The sequence below is a fragment of the Pleurodeles waltl genome, chromosome 4_1 (genome assembly GCF_031143425.1).
Source record: "Pleurodeles waltl isolate 20211129_DDA chromosome 4_1, aPleWal1.hap1.20221129, whole genome shotgun sequence".
Taxonomy (NCBI): Eukaryota; Metazoa; Chordata; class Amphibia; order Caudata; family Salamandridae; genus Pleurodeles; species Pleurodeles waltl.
In genome coordinates this window covers 416,245,587-416,265,062 of record NC_090442.1, presented here as the reverse complement: position 1 = coordinate 416,265,062, position 19,476 = coordinate 416,245,587, and positions in this window count along the sequence as shown.

The following is a 19,476-nucleotide window of genomic DNA, read 5'->3' as shown; positions in this document are numbered from 1 at the left end:
GAAGATGAAATGAGTACCCTCAAAGCCCAGGTCACCCAGCTTCTAGTGCGGACATCCGAGTTACACCGTAGAGCAGAAGACGCCGAAAATCTCTCACGACACAACAACATTTGCATAATTGGCATCCCTGAAAACACATAGACCTCCTCCCTTGCCTCCTACCTAGAGGACTGGTTTAAATCTTGGGTGCTACCGAGCAGTCTCACACCTTGGTTTGCCATAAAACGGGCTCATAGAGCGCTGCAGGCCAGGCCTCCCCTGGGACATTCACCGAGGCCAGTGATACTTCGATTTTTCAACTACAAAGACAGGGATGCAGTGTTGCAGGCGGCCCGTGCCCAGGGCGACCTGCACTGCAATGGAGCAAAGGTCCTTGTGATCCCGGACTACACCAGAGAGGTTCAACAACAACGTCGCTCCTACACAGAAGTCAAGCAGAAATTGAGGGCAATGGAAATACCATACCGCCTTCTCTTCCCGGCTCGTCTCAGAGTGGCACACGCTAACAAAACCCATTTTTTCAAGTCTTCTACAGTGGCCTGGACATGGCTGGCGGAGGAGAGTCCACTGAAGACATCTGGGGGCTGCCCTGGGCTTAGATCGCCTGTCTTCACGGCAGAAGAGCCAGCAACAGCGCACCAGGTCTGAGAGGCCCAGAGGACGGCGGGGGTCCCGGCTGGGCTCGCCCCTGTTGCAGTTGCGAGATGGGTCCACCTGTCTGGCCCCCCCACAGAGAAAATGACACAAAGGAGTCTCAGGGGGTGGCAACGGGGCTCTTGCCGGAGTGTCCAGCTCCCCGTCCGGGGGACACCTCCAGTGGCTCTGATCTGTCCCGGAGTCCAGCGCTTTGAGTTTTTGGGGGGAACGGGAAAGGGCGAGTCAAACCTAACACTTGTTTACTTCAATGTATTGCTATGTAACTGTCTATTGAATCTTGGTCAACACATCCGGCTTGATGGAGGGGTCACCACTGCTGATTAGATTAAGTTTGGGTTAGGGTCTTCAAGAGTTTAATGTTTTATAAGGGTGACAGATGATTCTGGGGGGAAGTATGGGGTGGGGCATGAGTTTGGGGGTTTGAGGGTACACATGACATGGGGCAGCACCTGTTGTTGTTGAGAGTTGTTATTTGCTTTCCTCCTATTTCAGGTACACAGGGTTTTGGACATACACTTTCCTTACTGAGATGCACTTGAAGACATAGAGAAAACAGTCCCACTTGCCTGATTCACGGTGCGGGCGGTATGGCTTCCGACCATAATGTTCCATCGACCTATATACGCATAAATGGTAAGACCAATACAAGTTCTTTCTTGGAATGTTAACAGACTCTTAGATAAGATTAAGTGTACAGCCATTCTCACGTACGCCCCCGCCATCAACCTGATTTGTTCCTGCTTCAGGAGACCCACCTATTCAGGAATTATTGTCCCTGGGGCCACAATTTTGCCGGGTGGTCCACACTTTATACATCAACCCAGTAGCTGGAGTGCGTGTTAACAGCATTCTGTCCTTCGCCTTCTCCATTCGTCGTGGGTCGCATCAGGGCTGTCCTTTATTCCCACTTCTGTTTGCTCTGGCAATCAAGCCTTTAGCTTTCCTGGTTAGGATGGACCAATTATACCGCGGGTGGAGCTGTGATCACACATATGAGGACTGCATGGCGCTGTATGCCGACGATGTCCTGTTGTACATGGCGAACCCTAGTGAAACTGGCCCGCAGACCCTTCACCTTCTGCATTGCTTTGAGGAGGCGCCAGGCTTGCAAATGAATCCAGCTAAGTCGGTGCTGGTGCCACTGGCATCTTTGCTGGATTGCTATGATTGGCAAGATAAGGTTCCTTTCCATCGACTGAGCTTTAATTATTTGGGTGTCTGGGTGGCTCTCCTCCCTAAGCTGACGTGTACCCTGAATATGACTCCGCTGGCATCTCGGGCAAAGGCAGACTTGGCGAGGTGGCAATCTCTACCATTAAACGCTTTGGGTCGTGTGGCTTTATATAAAATGACTATATTGCTACAGTTCTTATATGTTCTTCAGAACCTTCCACTTCCAATCCCTTGCTCGTGGTTCCGGACCCTAGACCGAGCAGCAGCGTCCTTTCTTTGATGCAGAATGAGACACCAAATTGCTCTGCAGTACTGTCAGAGGGGTACTTACGACGGTGGGATGGGCATGGCCAACCTACAACTGTACTACTTGGCGACACAACTGTTGGTCATTCACGACTAGTTAAATGGGGGCTGGGTGGACCCGGCTTATCAGCTTGAACTGACTGCTCTGAGTTTTCCTCAGATACTAGCGCTCCTCTACGGATCCCCGCTCCCTTGTGACCTAGAACCAGTGACCAGAATGGTTTTTCTCACCTGGCTTTGTGGCATACATGTTGGGAATGTCGTTACCCAGCAGACCTTCCTATGGCATGGTACTTGACTGAAGGAATCAATGGCCTTGCATGGATTTAGGAGGTGGGATCTGCTGGGCATATCTTTGCTGGGAGATGTGTGGAGGGAGGGGAGACATCAGAATCTTTCAGGCACTACAGACCACCCATCAACTTTCCCACACACAGTTTTATAAACACCTCCAGCTCGGACACGCCCCTTCACATACACCTACTGCGCGTTGACAAAATAACAGAGCATAGCCCACTAGAGGCCAAGTTGCTGATGGGGCCTCTAGGGAAAGGGGCTGTTTCCCAGCTCTATAGAATGCTAATCAACAATACTCCAGGTAATCTGGACCACCTTGGGGCACGTTATGAGGGTTGGCTGGGTCCCCTAAAGGAGGCGGACTGGCAGGATGCGTTGATGGTGCCCAGGTTGATAAATATATCATCCAGATTGAGATTGATACAACTATACTTCCTGTATAGGTTATACCTTTCTCCGATGCAACTGCATCGGGCTGGGCTCCGGTCTTCCCCCCACTGCCCCAGGTGCTTGGAGGGACCTGCAGATTTTTTTCACATGGTATGGGGATGCCCGCAAATTGCACTCTATTGGAAAAAGCTTTTTTGAGAGCTGCATGCAGTGGTGGGATGGGGCAGCAGCTGTCTCCGGCACTGGTTTTATTGGGTGTGATGGAGTGAGCGGAAGGCTCGAGGGCAGAGATAACTTTTGTGGGTACTGCACTGATGCTAGCAAAATGAGACATTGCAGTCAATTGGAACTCCCATACTACACCGTCCCTTCTGAAGTGGAGGCACAGGGTTGACTGGTGCGCTAGCCAAGAAAGTCCAGTTTATGAGGCGAGAGGATGTCCGCGCAAATATATAAAGGTGTGGGGGAAATGGCTGGGTCTCCTACCATGAACATACAGGAACACAAGAGACTTGGGGTTGGTAAGTGTGGACTGACTCTGTTTCTTGGGGTTATATCTCAATGTTTTCGATTATCTGTATGTAATGGATCCTCTCTTTGAACTATGCATCTTACCCTGTGGTGCCTTTTCCTATATCTTCAAAAATCAAAACAAATTGTTTATAAAAAAAAATAAAACATCTTGTAGGACAAAGGGCACTGGAGGGGGTTCCAGCCAGAATTTCTATCCATATTGCAAGCTGTTTTTTTCTCCGACCTCAGCCTTTGTGTTTCCATGGATCCTGATATGGACACTGGCGGTCTGACCTCGTACTAAGGTAACAGGGGCGTGCTTTGCTTCTCATGGACACTGTATGGACAGATTTAGCTTACATCACCATGCTCTCACTTAGGGGCTAGAGATTAGGCTATTTAGGTAGGAATGGTGTATTCATGTTATGACAAATAAGTTGGGGTTGTTTATATTAACATCTCTGATTTTCACAATCCTAATTCTGATATTTCTCATGATCCGAATCATAGCAGCTCATGCATTTTATCGTAGATTGTAGTCTTTGTAGGAGGCTGGCCTGGCTTGTAGTGGGTACCAGAGGTACTTACACCTTGTGCCAGGTCCAGTTATCCCTTATTAGTGTAGAAGAGGTGTTTCTAGCAGCTTAGGCTGATAGAAGGTAGCTATAGCAGAGCAGCTTAGGCTGAACTAGGAGACATGCAAAGCTCCTACTATACCACTGGTGTCATATGCACAATATCATAAGAAAACACAATACACAGATATACTAAAAATAAAGGTACTATATTTTTATGACAATATGCCAAAAGTATCTCAGTGAGTGCCCTCAGTATGAGGATGCCAAATATACACACGATATATGTACACAATACCAAAAATATGCAATAATAGCAAAAGGAAGTAATGCAAGCAGTGTAAAGTTACAATAGATTGCAATAGGAGCACATAGGTATAGGGGCAACACAAACCATATACTCCAAAATTGGAATGCGAACCACGAATGGACTCCAAACCTATGTGAGCTTGTAGAGGGTCGCTGGGACTGTAAGAAAACAGTGAGGGTTAGAAAAATAGCCCACCCCAAGACCCTGTAAGGTAGGTGTAAAGTGCACCTACAACCACCAGAGAGCACAGAAGTCGTTATAAGGGGATTCTGCAAGGAAAACCAACACCAGCAATGCAACAACAGTGGATTTCTGGACCTGAGTACCTGCAAGACAAGGGGACCAAGTCCAAGAGTCACGACAGTGTTGAGAGTGGGCAGGAGCCCAGGAAATGCCAGCTGAGGGTGCAAGGAAGCTGCCACCAGATGGAAGAAGCTTGGTGTTTTGCAAGAACGAAGAGGACTAGGAACTTCCCCTTTGGAGGATGGATGTCACACATCGTGAAGAAGCTTGCAGAGGTGTTCCCATGCAGAAAGACTGCAAACAAGCCTTGCTAGCTGCAAGAGCTGCGGTTAGGGTTTTTGGATGCTGCTGTGGCCCAGGAGGGACCAGGATGTCGCCACTTGGATGAGGAGACAGAGGGGGCACCCAGCAAGTCAGGGAGCCCTCACAAAAGCAGGCAGCACCCTCAGAAGTACCGGATCAGGCACTTAGAAGAGGAGTGAACCGGAGTCCACCCGAAGTCAGAAAAGGGAGTCCCACAACGCCGGAGGACAACTCAGAAGGTTGTGCACTGCAGGTTAGAGTGTTGGGGACCCAGGCTTGGCTGTGCATGAAGGAAATCCTGGAAGAGTGCACAGGAGCCGGAGCAGCTGCAAATCATGCGGTACCCAGCAATGCAGTCTAGCGTGGGGAGGCAAGGACTTACCTCCACCAAACTTGGAATGAATAGTCACTGGACTGTGGGAGTCACTTGGACAGAGTTGCTGAGTTCCAGGGACCACGCTCGTCGTGCTGAGAGGGGACCCAGAGGACCGGTGATGCAGTCTTTTGTTGCCTGCGGTTGCAGGGAGAAGATTCTGTCGACCCACGGGAGATTTCTTCAGAGCTCCTGGTGCAAGAAGGAGGCAGGCTACCCCCAGAGCATGCACCACCAGGAAACAGGCGAGAAAGCCGGCAGGATGAAGCGATACAAGGTTGCAGTAGTCGTCTTTGCTACTTTGTTGCGGTTTTGCAGGCGTCCTGAGCAGTCAGCGGTCGATCCTTTGGCAGAAGGTAAAGAGGGAGATGCAGAGGAACTCTGGTGAGCTCTTGCATTCGGTATCTGAAGAATTCCCCAAAGCAGAGACCCTAAATAGCCAGAAAAGGAGGTTTGGCTACCTAGGAAGGAGGATTGGCTACTAAGAGAGGTAAGAGCCTATCAGAAGGAGTCTCTGACGTCACCTGATGGCACTTGCCACTCAGAGCAGTCCAGTGTGCCAGCAACACTTCTGTTTCCAAGATGGCAGAGGTCTGGGGCACACTGGAGGAGCTCTGGGCACCTTCCCTGGGAGGTGCAGGTCAGGGGAGTGGTCACTCCACTTTCCTTTGTCCAGTTTCGCGCCAGAGCAGGGCTGGGGGATCCCTAAACTGTTGTAGACTGGCTTATGCAGAGATGGGCAGCATCTGTGCCCATCAAAGCATTTCCAGAGGCTGGGGGAGGCTACTTCTCCCCAGCCATCACACCTATTTCCAAAGGGAGAGGGTGTCACACCCTCTCTCAGAGGAAATCCTTTGTTCTGCCTTCCTGGGCCAGGGCTGCCTGGACCCCAGGAGGGCAGAAACCTGTCTGAGGGGTTGGCAGCATCAGCAGCTGCAGTGGAGACCCCGGAAAGGCAGTTTGGCAGTACCCGGGTTCTGTGCTAGAGACACGGGGGGTCATGGAATTGTTTCCCCAATGACAGAATGGCATTGGGATGACAATTCCATGATCTTAGGCATGTTACATGGCCATGTTCGGAGTTACCATTGTGACGCTATACATAGGTAGTGACCTATGTACAGTGCACACGTGTAATGGTGTCCCACACTCACAAAGTCTGGGGAATTTGCCCTGGATGATGTGGGGGCACCATGGCTAGTGCCAGGGTGCCCACACACTAAGTAACTTTGCACCCAACCTTCACCAGGTGAAGGTTAGACATATAGGTGACTTATAAGTTACTTAAGTGCAGTGGTAAATGGCTGTGAAATAATGTGGACGTTATTTTACTCAGGCTGCACTGGCAGGCCTGTGTAAGAATAGTCAGATCTCCCTATGGGTGGCAAAAGAAATGCTGCAGCCCATAGGGATCTCCTGGAACCCCAATACCCTGGGTACCTCAGTACCATATACTAGGGAATTATGAGGGTGTTCCAGTATGCCAATGTGAATTGGTGAAATTGGTCACTAGCCTGTTAGTGACAATTTGGAAAGCAGAGAGAGCATAACCACTGAGGTTCTGGTTAGCAAAGCCTCAGTGAGACAGTTAGTCATCACACAGGGAACACATACAGGGCCCACTTATGAGCACTGGGGCCCTGCCTGGCAGGGTCCCAGTGACACATAGACTAAAACAACATATATACAGTGAAATATGGGGGTAACATGCCAGGAAAGATGGTACTTTCCTACAGTCTTTTCAATAAATGTATTGTTCTGCATCTCTTTTCTTGCCTGTGTGTGTGTAAGTGACTTGTATGTGGAGAGAAAAGGATAAGACTTGTTTCCACCATGATTTCTCTGAGGGGTTTTCAGAGTCAATGCAAGGCTGCCACAATTCATCTTTACCATTTGGGTTTTGGTGAAGTACTGCTAGTGAGCCAGAAGAGTTGGGCCAACAGCTGCCAACTTGTGTGGGAGTGACTCAGTTGCTTACAATGCTCCAAATCCAGCAGTCTTGTTACTATGCAAGAGTTCTAATGACATATGTAAGTCCCAGATAAGGATGGCCCTAATACAGTGCCTTCAGACACACCTTTTGACCTAAATGAACGTGTCACTGTCTTACAAGAATTACAACAGTTCTGTGTGAAAATTCATCTGAATGTGCCGCCATCTTGGGAATGAGGGATTCACCAACATCCATCGGCTAGATTCTAAAAGTTAGGGGCCTTGTGCATGAAAAGATTGGTATAAAGAAGGAATTTGGTATTTCATATTAAGCATCGGTTTCATTTCTGGCAATACACTGTACCAGAACTGTCATCCTACCACTACTGCCTGATTCTAAAGAAAACTGCTTTGTTTCAATTGACAATGTCAAGTTACACCATGTGGCCAGTCCTACACAGTAGACCACGAGGACTCCTGACCAGTTCCTGAATCCCTCTCACTTCTAGTCAGGATGTGCCTCTACAAAAAGTAGCCTATAGAGATGAGACTTCCCCGAACTTGGGAAGGGTGGAAAATTAACTTTCATTAGTAACTGTTTGTACATCCTGGACAAGAAATGTAAAACAATATGAGCAGTATTATTCAAATTCAACACAAACAGATGGAATCATGTATTATGAACCACCAAGGAATACAACTGCCAGTTCCCCTTTTCCAACACCGGCTCCAATATTTGCATGAACCTCTTCTGGATGGTTTGCTGACACCAACCATTCTTTTTCAAACTCTCCAGCATCTTCAACTGCACCTGTTTCAAGAGCACGTAAGCTATTCAATTAGCTTACAACTAAGTATTTGCCCATGGAATTATCTATGGATACTGTTAACTGTGCTTGCCTTCCTTCATAGGATTGATTTTGTCATCATTTTCTTTCTGCTGATACATGGTCATTATCATCCTGAACACTCTGCTGTTGAACTGGTGGATGAGGTTTTGAAGCCTCATCTGTCCTCACATAAGGTCCGCAGATACTTGTCTCTAGTGAACATTTCAGCTGTACTGATTCCTGATGGGATTGTTGGGGATAAAGTATCAGATGATATATTTGGACTGACAGAAATGATTCAAATTCAAAGTCTCTATGAATCATATAATAAAACCTAGGGTGGTTTCTGATGAGTGGGATGTGAAAACAGTTGATTCTATGCTTCCTGAGCTTCAATATTTTACTGTATTTGAAAGTGCCAAACAACATCAAATTATGGGAAAATGTTCTGTCACCATCATTATGGACACCATTTTTATACATAAAGCCAGCACCCTGATAAATGTCTACAATTACAATTACAAAAATTGCCCAACTTCTCCTTTGGGGAGTTCTTTAACATATGTGGAAAAGTTTGCATATTTTTCTGGGCATGATGTCACTCATGCTGAGTCTTACTGTTTTAAGCTGCCTGCTATGTAATTTCAGAATGTCGTTTTAACAGATACCAAATTAATCTATTCTGATCTCTTTGTTTCCCAGTTGGCTATTGAAGGCTATGAATATTGGTTGAAGTCGATTGACTTAAAGAGTGTGTGGGCAACTAGAAATTGGCAAATACAGGGATGAGAAGCTTTGTTTAGAGCATGCCTTATTCCGTTGCAAATTATATTCTTAAATGAAACTGTACAACAAACAAGTTGTTTAGGTTTAGCAAAAATTAAGGAATTTAATGCGCCCAGTAATCTGTCACCAGCTAAATTTAACAAAGGGCAAAAGATTTTAAATGCCACTGAAGAACTGCTCGATGGGTGGGTCCGAAATGGAACATTTAACTCAACACTTTTAGGTCTCAATGGGTGGCTATCATGGCTAGTGGACACAAATGGTTGTCATGGGTGTTTTGTAAACTCCACAGGGTTTTAGAGAGAGCCGACCTGACCCTCGTTATATATCATAATAACACTCCGATATTGTCACCACATATAGCGTGGGCAAATTATGTCAACAATGGTTGTTATCTTCCACACTAGCAGCCGTTAAAGAACACCTTAGTCTCCTGTCAGAAAACACAGAGTTACAAGATTTCTTGTTAGGTCCAAGAATACCACTCAAAAGAAGCTGCCGCCCGGTTGGGGCAAATAGGTCAGGAAAACCTACAGAAAGCTCTAGCCATTGTAGATAGTGGTATGAACACTTTATCCAACCACATTTACACCATTAACAATATTGTTTCATCTGCAGTTGACATCATACAAAATTAAACGTCATTTTTACAACATGAACAGAGTCAGCTTAGGTCCATTATGCAGTTAGGTTGGACGTTACAAGTTCTGAAAGGTGGTCACATGCCCTCGCAACACGTCTGTTCCAGGGATTTGTTTGCTGGATTTAATATGACATGACAGCAACAAATAATGGCTGAGAATGACGCAACATACATTTTGTTAAACAGAGAAAAGTTAGAAAAGTTACCTTTTACTGTGGCATAAATACCATCTGCAGTTTAGTTAATACACGGGGTTCTCAATCTACCTATCTCAGCACTTCAGTTCACCTTGTGTTTAAAACACATTCCTGTTGGCAGATTTGAAAAGCAAGGAGATAGTTATATCCATGAGGTGTGGGAGATACCCTTTACGTACAAATGTTTCAATGGCATGAAGGAGGTCTTTCTTAGTGGAAGCGAATGTTAGACTTCTCTAAGTCATATGATGATTTGTAAACAGCTGTCCTTGCACAGAGCATGCAATGTTTCAGCTGCGACTTTAGCCTGTTATCTGAAGGGGGTCCCTGTCCCTTAGATGCATCCAGGTGCTCTTGAATGGTAGTTATTTGATGCTGAAAAAAATCAGCTGTTGTGGTATGCGAGCCAGAATTGCCTAGGTAGTTTCGGTCTTCTACATTGTTACATGTTGCGGAAATGTGCTTTTACCCCCCACACGAGAGATTAAATTAGCAGCAATTTGGCCTCATATTGCTACTTCAAATCAAATTTTTTACAAGCTGTGCAGACTGAACTCTCTTTTGTTTCAAAAACACATGGCGCTTACAACTGCCCGCAAGACTTATGCTCTCCAAGTGGCAAGGTCATCTGCAGAGATACAGTCCCTTTTAAATACAAACTTTCCAAGACATTTCGGTGTACTCCTAGGTAATGTTTTTAACATGTCTAACACCACTGGGATTGTACAGTTCTTTAAAGCTGTTGGTTCTGGTTTTGTCCGCACCTTCAGCTTCATATTTGGCATAATATCTTAAGCCATACTCTCTACTTTTTCAAGTGTCTTTGGGGGATATCCTGTTACTTTGGCTTTAATTGGTGCCATTTTGCTGTTGCTACTTTTCATTCACAGTGGCTGCCTCATGTCAACAAGGAGGACTGAGGTTGCTTCCACCAGTCCAAATGTTTTGTGGCTCCATGATGCAGTATTTTGGAGCACCACTCCTGGAAGAACTAGAATCTAACTGGTCTTTGTCATCCAGACCAGTTGTCAGTTGGGTGCAGCCTGTCTTTCGATGTTTGTGGTGCCCATTCAAACATGCATCGGAAATGTCTTACCATGCAGCGCATACCTTCTTTGGATACTGGTCTGTTGGTGTTGTTGATGAGGGTTCATTACCAGACATGTACAATGAGATTGTGATTGCTATGGGAAGCTTCCTATGAGACGCTCTTTGTGGATCAAGTGGCTCTTGGTGCTACAACATCTGGCACTGGCTGGGAAACTGCCACCCAAGCCGGAGCTATAGCTGAGGCAAAGGAACATGAGTGCTCCCTCGCCTTCCATGTCAAGGAATTGGTTACTTTACCATCTGCCAAAGTAGGGTCTTTCCTGGAGTCCATAACAATTGATGATATTGGTGATTTTTTTAAAGCATCTTTATTATTGTTGGTTTGCTGATATTTGGCCATGACTGAGGTTCAAGTTTTGGAAATTTCCCAATTACCCGTTTCAATTTGGCTCAGATTTAGTCTGATTTGCTTGTCGACATGGACATTTGATTTTATTCAATATATTTTTAGCGTGATTTTAGTGATGAATGTAGGAAAGGTGATTTGGTATTAGGTTTTATTATAGACCTCTGCACCTTTGAACCGACAATGGGGACGGTGTTGTGAGGTTATTTTCTCATTTATACGGGCACATTATTTAGCCATGGGCATGAGGTCTGTGCCCTCTCACCTAGTTGCTTTTGCTTTTATTCCTTTTATTATTTTTGGCAACACTTCATATTAGTGGAGATGTTTTTAATTCTTTTATCAGTTGCCCTTCCACGCAGAATTTGTTATTCATTTCTTTGCACAACATTTTCATCCTGTGCTCATCCCAAAGCTGTACACGATATTTACCAGGTATTGCCGATCCAAAGAGAACATTGTCTACCATACACAGAAAAATATGTGTTGTGATGTCAGGGCAGTTCTCAGAATAACAGATGTGTTATTATAAAACATCACACTGCCTACACCATCTTAGAGGGAATATTCCAGCCAGCTTGCCATCTCATGCTGCACGTTGTCACAGTTTCTGCTAAAACCCGTTTGTTATTCGTCTACATGGGAGGACCCCCAGCTGACTAACAGACCTCTTCTTCATCTCTGAATGCATTTATAAGGGTTAGGCTTCCGTCCTGGGACCAGAAAGGCAGATTAGGACTACTACTGCTACTTGCTCTCATGTTGAAACTTAGTAGTGTAGGTAGGGATTAGACATGCTGTTGTGACAATATAGTGGAACTCTTTTTGTGTTTCACTTTCCTGCTCACTGCTGTATTAACGCTGTGTTTCATTATCCTCTTAATCATAATTCATGCTTTTTTTACATAGAATGCAGTTGGTTTATTAAAATATATATTGAACCAAGATTCTGCTTCTATTTGTCTTTGCATGTATGAAACTAGTATTACTGAGAGAAAGGGGTGCGATCTGTTCTACCACGACTTCCCTGAGGAGTCTGAGTGTCATGCAATAGGCTGCCACAAATCACTCTTACCCCTGGTATTGGTGAGGTACTGCTAGCTTGCCGGAATGGTTAGGCAGACAGCTGTCATACGGTGTGGGATCAGACTCAGTCCCCCATTCTCGGTGGTGCTGTGTCCCGTAGGTTCTCATTGTCCTAATGAGGCTACTGGATTTTGGCAGCAGAATCACCTGAATTGTGGGGTACTGAGTACAATTCTACACCATGTGACACCTGTCGGACCAGTGTGGGTTTTCCGGTCAACTAGCAGTGCCTCAACTCCACCCAAGAGCAGGGATGATTCTGGCAACTGGGCGCATGACAGAGAGGACTCCTCAGGGGAATCGTGGTCGAGCAATACTCATCCCTTTCTCTCAGTTACATTAGTCTCACACAGTCAAAGACAAACAGGAGCAGAGTATAGTTCAATAAGGTTTATTGAAGTAACTGCATCTTAGATAAAATGGCATATATTTCAATAACTAGGATAATAAAACACACTAGAAGCCAAAATGTGACAAGGAGAGTGAAACACAAAACAGTCTCACCATACTGTCACTAGGAATAATATATATGTATTTCCTACCTAAGATGTTAGAGCACAGCGTGATAAGCCCTAAACTGCCCTTCAGGTTTCACCACTGGGAAGACATCATCCCCCATAACTGAGCAAGTAGCCCCGTTGCCTAGAAAGACATTGTCCCCATATAGGCCAGGAATATGGCAGTCTAAGCAAGCAGCTGTAGTGAAGACATTCAGTAGGCAGCATGCAGTCGTGGTCATCTGGCTGGAATCTCCCTCTAACGTATATGGGACAGAAAAGTGTTTTATAGTAAAAAGAAAACTGATGTTCTAAGAAAAAGTCCCCACATAAGGATCATGTATGTTTCTGTGAATGTTGGAGACACAGCGTACCACTTTTGCCGGCAACCCTATGTGACTGGAGCCTTGAGGAAAGCACAAAGTGAAATTAATGTAGTGCTAAGAACGTGACACTTTCTTAGGCGAAAGAACAAACAGAGGCTCAAAGGTGCTTTAAAGCCTAAAGTGAAATAAAAAGCTACTAAAACCTATTCATAAAAGCATATTAAACATGAATGTCAATTATGACAAGTTCAAAGACACTTAAGCATGGGGTAAAAGAGACAATTTAAAACATCAGCAGTGGCGCTAATAGAACCGAATTCAAAAGTCAATGTCATTTTTTTAAATCACCAATTATATCCGGGACAATTGAAGCCAGGAAACATTCCTCTTCAGCAGGTGGTAAAATATCCAAATTGTTTCCAAAGTAAATCATAGAGCACTCATGTTCCAAAGCCTGAGCTCCAGCTGAGGCAGCAGCATCCTGTGTTGTGCTCAATGTTGAGTTAGGAGCTGTATCATCCATGAAGGGTAACTCATAAACAGCTTCCCGTAGCAAACGCACTCTGAATGCACATGTCTGGTAATAAGCCCTCAACGAGAACATCAACAGATCAGCGACCAAGGAAAGTAAGCTCCGCGTAGAAAGACAAACTTTCAGTGCACATTCGAAAAGGCACCAAAGGCATCGAAACACGGGCTGCACACAATCCAAAACCAGTCTAAATGACTGAGACCAGTCACACTCCAGTTCTTCCAGGAGTGGTACTCTCAAATACTGCATCATGCATTCAGGACACAGTTGCGCTGGAGGAAGCGCTTTCAGTCCTCCTTGTTGTGAAGGGACAGCCATTGCACAGAAAAAATAGCAACAGCAGAATACCACCTATTATAGCCAAAGTAATTGGAAATCCCCCGAAATACTCAAAAATATTGAGTGTATGGCTGACGCTATTAAGGGAGGTCTTCTACACTAAAATAACATGCCTAAAACATGGCTAAAATAGCAATAAAACAGCTGCCACAAAAAATCGAGCAGTCTTGCTACTATAACGGAGTGTATGACAATACCTAACTCCCATTCCCAGGGAGGCAAAGTAACATCTAGCTGCCCAAACGAGTACCATATGCCCAGTGTAGTGTGGGGTCTGCAACGGCGTATCTTGATATCCAGCAGGTTCCCACAAGGACATGAGGAGTTGCCTTGTACGAGCAATTGTGCATCATCCAAGTGTTCTATGGCCCTGGTGTCTCTTCTATCCTACATGCTGGTTGAACCTCTCTAGCCCAGGCTAGTAACAGTGCAGGAAGGGGACCAGCAGTTCCCTTGGATCAGCAAGCACCTAAGCCCATCTAGGGACCCACGAGCAGTCCTGGTGCAGCCACAAGGGGGTGAGTCCAGTCTGTGTGTCATTCATCATTTCTTGGCTGGCATGTGGTTTGAGTGATGGTTTCTAGTCAGTGGATGCCCCCATCTGCCTGTAGGGACGTTCATGCATGGTCCTGCTTAGCTATGTAGGGTGGTATGCATTCTTGGAATTGCTAGGTAGATTCCTTGCCATGGCTGACAGGGCTTAGTTGTTTACAGTAGGTGTGCAGATTGCAGTGTATGGGTTCCTAGCTGCTGTAGTGCCTAGGCAATGGTTGATCACTGTGGTCCATACTGCCCAATCTTTGTCCCAGGGGGTGCTTGTGATGTTTATGCCATCTGTGTTGTTGGTGCTTTGACTGACCCTGTGCTCCCTTTCTCTCCACGCCCTCTCCATTTTTCATCCTGTCCATGTGTGCATTAGCATCATCTGGCGAAGGAGCAGGGGCACCGGCGAGTGAGGGAGCAGCAGCCCACAGGACCCAGGAGGCAGTGTCCACCGACGCCAATGGGACCTGTGGGACGGAGGGTGAGGGGAGCACCACAGGGGAGACTGGAGCTGATACTACTGACTCTTGATTCCTCTGATGGGAGGTCCCTGGTGGTGGTGGACCCCTCTGGGACCACCCAACTACATCATCTTCCGCCACCTCCCCATACCAGGAGGGTGGGCATCTCCTTCGCCCCTGGCACTTCAGGCCCTGCCCTCAGTGAATGGGCTATTGACCTCCTGAGATCCATCTCTGTAGGGCAGTCAACCATAGTGAATGCCATCCAGGAGCTGGCATCCCAGATGCAGCAATGCAATGCCTTCCTGTAGGGTATTCACAGTGACTTGGTGGCCCTACAGAGATAGTTTCAGGCTCCTGCCTCCTCTCTGACGGCAGCCAGTGTCCCTATTTCCTCCGTCCACCCTCCAACTACCTCTTCCCACTCCTAGTCCCCTCTCCCCCAACCCATCCCACGCAAACATTCTGACAAGCATGCACCCAAAGCAACAGTCAAGACTCGCACAGACAAGCACAGGCAGCAGACATCAGTCCACAAGCACACACACAGCCAACACACATCATCCACTGCCTCTGCTGTCACCCCTCCTCCTCCTCCTTCCGCACAGTTACATCAGCACACACATCTGCATGCACAACATCAACAGTCCCAGTTCCTGTCACCTGCACAGCCTTGCCCATAGTCACCACAACAGCAGACCTGCAGACATGCACCCCACACAACACATGTGCAGCCACCACCACCACCATCACCACCTCCAGCAGCACACCCACCTCACTTGCAGACACCACCACAACATCCATCCCCATGTCCTGTTTGACCTCCCCCACACTTTCTGCCCCATCCAAAGACACACAAAAGCTCGCACTCAGACCTACAACAGCCATGCACCTCACACACGTACACTGTACATGTACCTGCACCAAAGTCCAGCACACCTCTTCCTCCTACAACCGCTCTTTCTACCTCCACTCTCATTCCTCCTCTCACACCCACTCCACTGGTCCTAAGAAGCTTTTCCTTCTCCGCCTTGACCTCTTCCCTGACCCCTATCCCATCCTGCCCGTAAACGAAAGGTCCCACGCCACCTAGCCCAGCACCTCCACCTCCTGTTCGACTCCTGAGACTGCAATGCCCCCCACCCCAAGCCCACTTTTCTGCCCCCTAAATAGAAGGGTCGAGTCCCGCCCCCTCCCAAACCCAAGCCCAAGGAGCCCCCTACCAAAAAACACCCCACCAACCCCTGCCCCCTGAGGTGCCTGCTTATTCCACACATGATGCTCCTGCCCAGTGGAGTGGCTAGGTTGTCAGGAGTCAAGTTGGGCCTTGAACGTTGCCCTGTGGGTTGAACTGAACATTGGAGTGGCCAATGGCCCTTTGTGTGTATGGTTATTTTGATGTGGTTGCTATTCCCATCGGAATGCAGTGGTTGGAACAAAGGTATGCCTCCTGGTTTTCTTTACTTCTGGGTTATGTTGCTGTTGATTTACTCTGCTGATTGTCTTGGGTGTGTGGCATGTGTGTTTGGTGTGTATTGGGCGTGTGTGTGTGTGGGTGTGAGACTCTCCCCTCCCTCCCTCCCTTGTGTGCTAGGTGGCTGTACTCACTAGTACAGTCCAGGAGCAGCGTTGGTGCTTCTGGAGTACTATGGAGTAGTACAGCATCGGGAAGACTTGCAGCTCTGGTTCCATGACGGCTGCGAACTCCTGTGTGTCCCTAGAGGTGAGTGTCTCCTTTAAATGATGCGTTTCCGCCAGGCTTTTTGTGTTGTTGCTACCGCCCCAGAAATCCTGGCAGTGTGCTATGTCGTTATATGGTGGGTGGATTCTTGTCTTCCGCCTGCCTGTAGGTGGCTACCGCTGTGTTCAGTGTTCGTACAGCACTGGTGGTTGGTGTGGTACATTGGCTGACTGTGGGAGGGATCACCGCCATGGTCATTATTTGGTGGTCATTACCGCCGGCCTGGACGGTACTGCTGCCATCGCTGGCGTTTCGGTAACCTGACCGCCAGGGTCATAATGACCATCTATATGTCCTCACATCCTTGAAAGGCTCTGGACTTCAAAAAGATGTATAGCAAACTGAAAAAAATGTGTGCTTCATTTTTTCAAGCACCATTGAGAGAACCTGGCCACTCCTTGCAAACCCACACCAGACTTCATTCCAACTGTTGGAGGAGAGAATGTGGTGGAACATAAATCTCACAAACCTGAAGGGGACTGAAGAAACAGACACAGGTAAGTATAGGAACAGGCAGTGATTGAAACATTCATTCTGAAAAATCTGTCCTGTTCTTATTGGGGTTGACATTGACGTGAATAGCATATATAGTTCCACAGAAGGTGGATTGTGGAGGGGGTGATGTTTCATTGTACCTGCAGTCAGGACATTTGTTAACGTTGCTGTTTGCAATTTTTACGCTTTTTGTTTTACATTTTGACAACAGTTACATAATGGGAGCACACCTAGGTTGTTAAAGAGCCAATGCTAAAAGCCACAGCTTTACAGCACATTTCAAGGGTGGATGGAACAGATTATGTGCATGAGAGATAAGATGTGCTGTATCTAGAACCTGGAATGACGCAGCTGCACAATAAACCATTTCTGATTCATTAAAGAAAGCTTTTTGTCAGTCCTAATTATAATGGCAAAGAGGGATCTATTTTGGATGCCTCTGGTTGTGGCACAGCACAAGATGGAGGGCAATGTAAGCTTCATGTGACAGTGGGAGTGTATTGCCTTCAGTCCTATGGCTGAAGGGTGAAAATCCAGGCACTTAGGTGATGATGGTTACTGGACTCCCTTTAGAAATTAAATAAATGAAGATGGTGATGGTGGGAGTTTGGGACTGCAGAGTCTGTTTGTACAAGGTGATGTCCAGGCTTTTATCTAATCTGACCAAACAAGCTACTTGGCCTCAACTGTCCACCATCCAAATTACCCTCTCCATGAACCCACAGCTAATCAGGATGGAGATTACAGGCACAGTCTATTAATTACTAATCACATAAATTATTGGTAAGCGCAGTAAATCACTTATTGTAATGCCCTAAACCATTCATAAGCATCATAAATCACTCATAGAACTATAACTCATTGATGAAACCATAGATCAGTGTCACTGTTTATTGGCAGAAATGCAGTTGTCACTCAGCATTTGACTTGTGGCTTGAGCTCAGCAGCTTCTAGGCTTCCCTTGCTACTGATGTCTGATCTCATTGGCTCCTCAGACTATGGCTAGGCTGCAAGTGAAGTGTCTGCTCTGCAACTACCCATCACCTCCTCTATTGATCCCCCAGGCCAACAGCTTCAGGAACAGTGAGGCAGTTGTCCCATTCCCTGCATTTCTGTGGCCATTTTGATTTGGTTGCCCTCCACCCTCACTGGGCAGGTCGACTAGCATGGTCCAATCCAATTGGAGGTATATTTTGTGCACTTTTGGTGGGAGGGATGCATCGGCCATTTGTGCCCGGTTGTCTTCCGCCTTTGCTGGCTCCTCTCACGTCCACCACTTTGTTCCTTCTGTAAGAAGGGGGGAAGTTCACTGCACTCAGGGCTCTCTTGGGCCCATCACAGCCAGGTTGGATCCTGAGCCCTCGGGATGTTAGGCTCAGCCTCTGATGGCTAGCTAGGCTAGCCATTCTTGCGTACCTTATTGTAGAAAGCTGGCTCTATATATACCATATCATAGTGAGATATAGCTGGTCATTATGACTTTGGCGGTGACTGTTAAAGTGGCGGTAATACCGCCAACAGGCTAGCGGTAATTACCGCCAAATTATGACCATGGCGGTGGCACCTCCCATAGACAGCCAATGTACCACACCAACTGCCAGGGAGTAAACACCACTGACCACGGCGGTAGCCATCAACAGCCAGGTGGAAGTCAAGGTACCGCCCCCCATATTATGACATAGCAAACCGCCAGGATTTCCGGGACGGTAACAATGCTATCAAAAGCCTGGCGGAAACACTTCACAGAAAACGAAAGACTCACCATCAGGGACACAGAGGATTCCACAGCCATGGAACCGGAACTCCAAGTCTTCCCGATGCTCTACCACGCCATGGCCGTCCTGGAACAACAACCCCGACGAAGTCCATGACAGTGAGTACAGTCGCCTCGCACACAAGGGAGGGAGGGAGGAAAAGGAGAGTGGCACACACACACAACACCATACCATTCATACACACACCATACCCAGAACCAGCTCCAGAGTAAAACGAATGTCACAGGACCCAGGTTAAATTAATGCAAGGACAACAATTAGAATGTACGAACACTGTAATTTGCTGCCAACAGCCACCATAATGTAAAATTAAATGTAAATGCAGGCCTCAATGTCCAGATTGGGCCAATGGCCAGTCCAAAGTACAAAAGGGCCACATGGCCACAGGGAACAGACCAAGGCCCAAATTGACTCCTGATATAATCCGGACTCCACTGTTCAGGGGCATCATGTTGGAAATGGGCAGGCACTTCGGGGAAGTAGGGGCTGAGGGCACCTCAGTTGAAGTGAGTAACATGCCCACTGGTTCTTGGGGGTGGGCTCCTTGCCCAATTGTCTCTGTGGGGAGTGAAAGGCCACAGTCTCTGAAGTGGTTAACATGCCCACTGGTCATTGAGGGGGCTCCTTGCCCACTGTTCTCTGGAGGGGAGTGAAAGGCCACTGTCTCTGAAGTGGGTACCATGCCCACTGGTTCTGG